The sequence below is a fragment of the Panthera tigris genome, chromosome B2, assembly GCF_018350195.1.
Source record: "Panthera tigris isolate Pti1 chromosome B2, P.tigris_Pti1_mat1.1, whole genome shotgun sequence".
Taxonomy (NCBI): domain Eukaryota; kingdom Metazoa; phylum Chordata; class Mammalia; order Carnivora; family Felidae; genus Panthera; species Panthera tigris.
The window spans coordinates 50,739,215-50,746,102 of record NC_056664.1 but is presented as its reverse complement, the minus strand read 5'-3'; the positions used below and the strand labels follow the sequence as shown (position 1 = coordinate 50,746,102).

The 6,888-nt window shown below is 40.3% G+C and overlaps 1 pseudogene; it reads right to left on the bottom strand.

The window, feature by feature from the left end:
- Positions 1 to 3,294: 3,294 nt before the first annotated feature.
- On the bottom strand, positions 3,295 to 5,830 carry LOC102960888 (annotated as a pseudogene).
- Between the last annotated feature and the right edge of the window lie 1,058 nt (positions 5,831 to 6,888).

Sequence of the window (6,888 nt, the reverse complement as noted above, 5' to 3'; positions counted from 1 at the left end):
TTAAGTTCAAGAACAGACAACACTAAGTAACCATTATCCAGCCCCACCAGTGGTTGCCGCTGGGCAGGAGTGGACTAGCACCAAATGGAAAGGCATGAAAGAAACTTCGACAGTGTTAGACATGTTCTGCATCTTAAACTGATTCATGGTTATTAATATGTTAAAGTGACCAAGATGTGCACTTAAGATGAGCTCTCTTTATACATTTTATGTATGTTATACCTAAAACAGGGGGGAAAAAGTGGGTAAAAATTATTTAGAGAGGAACTTTTGAGCAAAAACTGGCTCTCAAACTGTGGTTATCTACTGAATAACTGCATTTTTTAATACCTTTTGAATACATTATGCTATCACTGTGTCCTTTTTTTTTCACTTAAGACAGGGAATACTTGTATTCAAACCCATCAGAGAAATGGACACCTTGAATCTGTAACAGAGTGCTGTGTTTTAAAGCATAGGTCAATAATTATATACGAGAGTATATATTGCTACATACAAATTAACTGATCAGAGCTCAACCTTTATTCTTTTTTTTAAATATTATTTATTGTCAAATTGGCTAACATATAGGGTGTAAAGTGTGCTCTTGGTTTTGGGGGTAGATTCCTGTGGTTGATCGCTTACATACAACACCCAGTGCTCATCCCAAGTTCCCTCCTCAATGCCCATCACCCATTTCCCCCTCTCTCCCATCCCCCGACCCACCCTCAGATTGTTCTTTGTATTTAAGAGTCTCTTATGGTTTTCCTCCCTCCCTCTCTGTTTGTAATCTTTTTCCCCGTTTCCTTCCCCCAGGGGTCTTAAGTTTCTCAAGATCCACATATGAGTGAAAACATAGGATATCTGTTTTTCTCTGACTTATTTCACTTAGCATAATACCCTCCAGTTCCATCCACATTGTTGCAAATGGCAAGATTTCATTCTTTCTCATTGCCAAGAAGTATTCCTTATTTTCTTTATTCAGTTATCAGTTGGACATTTGGGCTCTTTCCATAATTTGGCTATTGTTGAAAGTGCTGCTGTAAACATTGGGGTACCTGTGCCCCTATGAATCAGCACTCCTGTATCCTTTGGATAAATACCTAGTAGTGCTATTGCTGGGTCATAAGGTAGTTCTATTTTTAATTTTTTGAGGAATCTCCATACTGTTTTCCATAGTGGCTGCACCAGTTTGCATTCCCACCAACAGTGCAAGAGGTTTCCCATTTCTCCACATCCTCACCAGCATCTGTTGTTTCTTGAGTTAATTTTAGCGACTCTGATCGGTGTGAGGCATTACCTCAGTGTGGGTTCAATTTGTATTTCCCTGATGAGTGACATTGAACATCTTTTCATGCATCTGTTGGCCATCTGGATGTCTTCTTTGGAAAAGTGTCTATTCATGTGTTCTGCCCATTTCTTCACTGGATTATTTGTTTTTCTGGTGTTGAGTTTGGTAAATTCTTTATAGATTTTGGACACTAACCCTTTATCCGATATGTCATTTGAAAACATCTTTTCCCATTCTGTCAGTTGCCTTTGTTTTGTTGATTGTTTCTTTTGCAGTGCAGAAGCTTTTTATCCTGATGAGGTCCCAGCAGTTCATTTTTGCTTTTGATTCGCTTGCCCTTGGAGACATGTTGAGCAAGAAATTTCTGTGGCTGAGATCAAAGAGGTTGTTGCCTGCTTTCTCCTCCAGGGTTTTGATGGTTTCCTGTCTCGCATTCAGGTCTTTCACCCATTTTGAGTTTATTTTTGTGTATGGTGTAAGAAAGTGGTCCAGGTTCATTCTTCTGCATGTCACTGTCCGGTTCTCCCAGCACCACTTGCTAAAGAGACTTTTTTTCTCATGGATACTCTGTCCTGCTTTGTCAAAGATTAGTTGGCCATACATTTGTGGGTACAATTCTGGGTTCTCTATTCTATTCCATTGGTCTATGTGTCTGTTTTTGTGCCAATGCCATACTGTCTTGATGATTACAGCTTTGTAGTAGAGGCTAAAGTCTGGGATTGTGATGCTTCCTGCTTTGGTTTTCTTCCTGAATATTACTTTGGCTATTCTGGGTCTTTTGTGGTTCCATACAAATTTTAGGATTGCTTATTCTAGCTTCGAGAAGAATGCTGGTGCAATTTTGATTGGGATTGCACTGAATGTGTAGATAGCTTTGGATAGTATTGACATTTTAACAATATTTGTTCCTCCAATCCACGAGCATGGAAAGTTTTTCCATTTCTTTGTCTTCTTAAATTTCCTTCATAAGTTTTCTATAGTTTTCAACATACATATCTTTTATAACTTTGGTTAGGTTTATTCATAGGTATTTTATGGTTCTTGGTGCAACTATAAATGGGATCTATTTCTTTATTTCTCTTTCTGTTGCTTCATTATTGGTGTATAGAAATGCAACCGATTTCTGTACATTGATTTTGCACCCTGCAACTTTGCTGAATTCATGTATCTGTTCTAGCAGCCTTTTGGTGGAGTCTTTTGGGTTTTCCATGTAAAGTATCATGTCATCTGCAAAAACTTAAAGTTTGACTTCTTCTTTGCCAATTTTAATGCCTTTTATTTCGTTCTGTTGTCTGATTGCTGACACTAGGACTTCCATCAATATGTTAAACAACAGTGGTGAGAATGGACATCCCTGTCGTGTTCCTGATCTCAGGGGGAAAGCTCTCAGTTTTTCCCCATTGAGGATGATATTAGCTGTGGGCTTTTCATATATGGCTTTTATGATGTCTAGGTATGTTCCTTCTACCATGACTTTCTTGAAGGTTTTTATTAAGAAACGATGCTGTGTTTTGTCAAATGCTTTTTCTGCATCTATTGACAGGATCATATGGTTCTTATCCTTTCTTTTATTGATGTGATGTATCACATTGATTGATTTGTGAATTTTGAACCAGCTCTGCAGCCCAGGAATGAATCCCACTTGATCATGGTGAATAATTCTTTTTATATGCTTTGAATTCGATTTGCTAGTATCTTGTTGAGAATTTTTGCATCCATATTCATCAGGGATATTGGTCTGTAGTTCTCCTTTTTTTTGTGAGGTCTCTGGTGGCTTCATAGAATGAGTCTGGAATTTTCCCTTTTATTTCTATTTTTTGGAATAGCTTGAGAAGGATGGGTATTATCTCTGCTTTAAATGTCTGGTAGAATTCCCCTGGGAAGACATCTGGCCCAGGACTCTTATTTGTTTGGAAGATTTTTGGTAACTGATTCAATTTCTTCACCAGTTATGAGTGCAACCTTTATTCTTAAAACAGAAGAAGCTTCCCTGTAAAAGCAGTATCTTTATAACATTTTTAACTTTAGTATTCCTCTCCATCTTCACCCTTTCCTTCATCAGAATCCACACCAACCTCCTCATAATCCTTCTCAGGGCAGCCATGTCCTCACAAGCCTCAGAAGACTCTCCTTCCTCCATTCCCTCATCCACATACTGGTGAACAAAGGCACGCTTGGTATATATCAGGTCAAACTTGTGGTCCAGGGCATCCCAGGCCTCAGCAATGACTGTGGTGTTGGTCAGCATGCACACAGCTCACTGTACTTTGGCCGGGTCTCCACCAGGTACCACGGTGGGAGGCTGGTAATTAATGTCAACTTTGAATCCAGTGGGCACCGGTCCACAAACTGGATGGTGCGCTTGGTCTTGATGGTGGCATTGACAATAGTGACATCTTTGGGAACCACATCACCACAGTACAACAGGCAGCAAGCCATGTATTTACCATTTCACCATCTGGTTGGCTGGCTCAAAGCATGCCTTGGTGATCTCTGCTACAGAAAACTGCTCATGGTTGGCTTTCTCAGCAGAGATGACAGGGGCATGTGTGGTCAGAAAGAAGTGGGTGTGGGGTCCAGAATTCTGTCAGATCAACATTCAGGACTCCATCAAATCTGAGGGAAGCAGTGATCGAGGACACAATTTGACCTATCAAACTATTCAGGTTAGTGTATGTTGGGCATTCAATATCCAGGTTTAAAAACAAACACACACACACACACAACTTTTTTTTAATGTTTATTTTTGACAGAGAGACAGAGCATGAGTGGGGGAGGGGAAGAGGGGGAGACACAGAATCTGGAGCAGGCTTCAGACTCTGAGCTGTCAGCACAGAGCCTGACATGGGGCTCAAACTCACGAACCATGAGATCATGACCTGAGCTGACATCAGATGCTTAACTGACTGAGCCACCCAGATGCCCCAATATCGAGGTTTATTTGACAGATGTCATAGATGGCCTCATCATCTACCATGAAGGCACAATCAGAATGCTCCAGGGTGGTGTGTGTAGTGATGATGGAGTTGTAGGGCTCAACTACAGCAACGGAAACCTGGAGGGCTGGGTAAATAGAGAACTCCAGCTTGGACTTCTTGCCATAATTGACAGAAAGATGTTCCATCAGCAGGGAGGTAAACCTGGAACCAGTTCCCCTTCCAAAGCTATGGGAAACCAAGAAGCCCTGAAGACCTGTGCACTGGTTGGCCAGTTTCCAAATTCGGTTCAAGACAAGGTCACTGATCTCCTTGCCAACGGTGTAGTGCCCTCGGGTTGGCAGCATCTTCCTTGCCTGTGATGAGCTTCTCAGGGTAGAAAAGCTGGAGGTAGGGGCCAGTGTGAACTTCATCAATGGCTGTGGGTTCCAGGTCTACAAACACCACCCTGGGAACGTGCTTGCCAGCACCTGTCTCACTGAAGAAGGCATTTAAGGGTCATCTCCTCCCCTAGTGGTCTTGTCACCTGGCATCTGGTCATTGGACTGGATGCCGTATTCCAGGCAATAGAACTCCTAACAGGCATTGCCAATCTTAACACCAGCCTGGCCAATATGAATGGGGATAAATTCGTGCACGGTTGCTGCTTTATGGCTGCTGAGCAGGTGGCAGACAGGAAAAGGAGAGGTTGTTGCTTCTTACAGCAGGCCTCTTAGGGGGTCAATGTAAGAGAACACGCTTCATCATGCCCTCTTAATGAAAGATGATTAACAGCTAACATCTCAATCAGAAGTATCATGTTCTGAAGTTCCTAGGAAATTTGTGAGGTCTGGGTTCAGATGGGATACAAGCACATCTAGCATAAAGCAAGAGCACAGACTTGAGTTCAAGTCCTAATATTTATACATACTAACTGGATGACGTTAGACAGTTCATAACTTCTTTGTCTCTATTGCATCTGTAAAAGAGACATGAGATTTCTTTGCAGAGTTGCTACGGGGTGGAAGTGAGATAATCCACGTAAAGCAAAGTACATCAACTGTTCGGTATTTTTACTCCCTACTCTTTACCCATAGACAGTCAGGGGACACTATTGTATTAAAGATCACAAAGCATGCATCTACCTTCTACCAGCATATTTTATTAATGGTCTTTTAAATAGTTTACCTTCCAAGAATGTAACCAAGAATTCAGCAGAGGAAAAAAAAAAACAATTGTATCCACAACTTAGGAACTAACATTTCTGGGGGAAAATGAAACATGAGAATGTCCTCATATGTTTTTCTATCCTTAGTTATCACTTTGCAAATCCAGTCCTGGTGTTACCTAGAACCTTTTTTTTCTCTCTTTCCAAAATAAATCACATGTTCTGAATTCCATTGACCCTCTGACAAAGCAGAAGAGCTTCCCATATTCAAGATTCTTGGTTGCAAGTGACAGAAAACCCTGTACCAACTGGCTTTAAATAGAAAGGAATTACACAGGTTTGCATAACCAAAACATCCAAGAAGTGGCACTATTTCAAGCACAGTTTATTGGGCGCTCAAATGCCACCAGGTCCTGGTCTCTCCATCCCTCTTTGCCTACCTTTCCTGACAGCAGTTTCAGCAACTTCAGGTGTACATCTCATAGCAGGGAAATCCCAGTGGAAAAGAGCTTGTTAGCATACGCCCATAGGGAAGTCTAGGTCTATCTCTGATGTCACAAAGAATCATGATGTGCTGTAAGTCAGGAGACTAGTGCCTAGTTCTGACATTAGTCCTAAAGTTTGTATGATGTTGGGCAAGTCATTTGCTTCCCCCGCACCTCAATTGTCTCATTCTCAAAATAAAGGGATAAAATCTCAATGCTATCTCGGGTCTGTTGCAGAGCTAATACTTCTTCCTTGTTTCAGAGTAAAGGCTTTTCCTCTGGAGTTAGAGAGTAGTGCCCTCTGATGGGCTATTCTATAGTTGCCTTTTTATTTCATTTCACTGATTTACAGTTTCCAATTCACAAAGAGAAAATAGTCTGAACAAAGGTACTGTAAAATGAAATTCAATATTGACATCTATTTCATTTCTATTCTCACTTTAAGATGTAAATAGGCTTGTGTCCTAACATGAACAGTTAAAGCTATGGATTTCATATTGCTGTTTTTGCTGTGTCCATTTTCTCATGTGGTATTTTCAGTGTTGTTCAGTTATAAGTATTTGTAATCCCTTATGATTTTTTTGACCCATGTGTCATTGAGTTACTTCATTTCCAAACCTTTGGAAATTTTCTAGATGTCTTTTTATTATTAATGTCTAACAATTTCATTGCGGTCATACAATATTCTGTGTGATTTAAAGCTTTAAGTTTTAGACTGCTCTTATGTCTCAACATATTGTCTCTCTTGAGGAATACCCCATGTTCACTTGAAAAGTGTATTTGATGTGTGCAGTGTGTGTTCTTTACTACGTTGAGTTCTTTGTAATATTCAACTCTTCTGTATCCTTCATACTTCCCTTTGTTTTACAGTCATTTACTGAGAGTGGTGTATTGAATCTCAAAATATGATTGTGGATTTGTCTATTTTTCCATCTAGTTTTGTCAGTTTTTTCCCACGTATACTTTGAAACTCTGTCAGCAGTTACCTTTGCATATAGGATGTGTAGGTCTCCTTAATAAATTGACCTATATAACATTATGTCTCTTTTT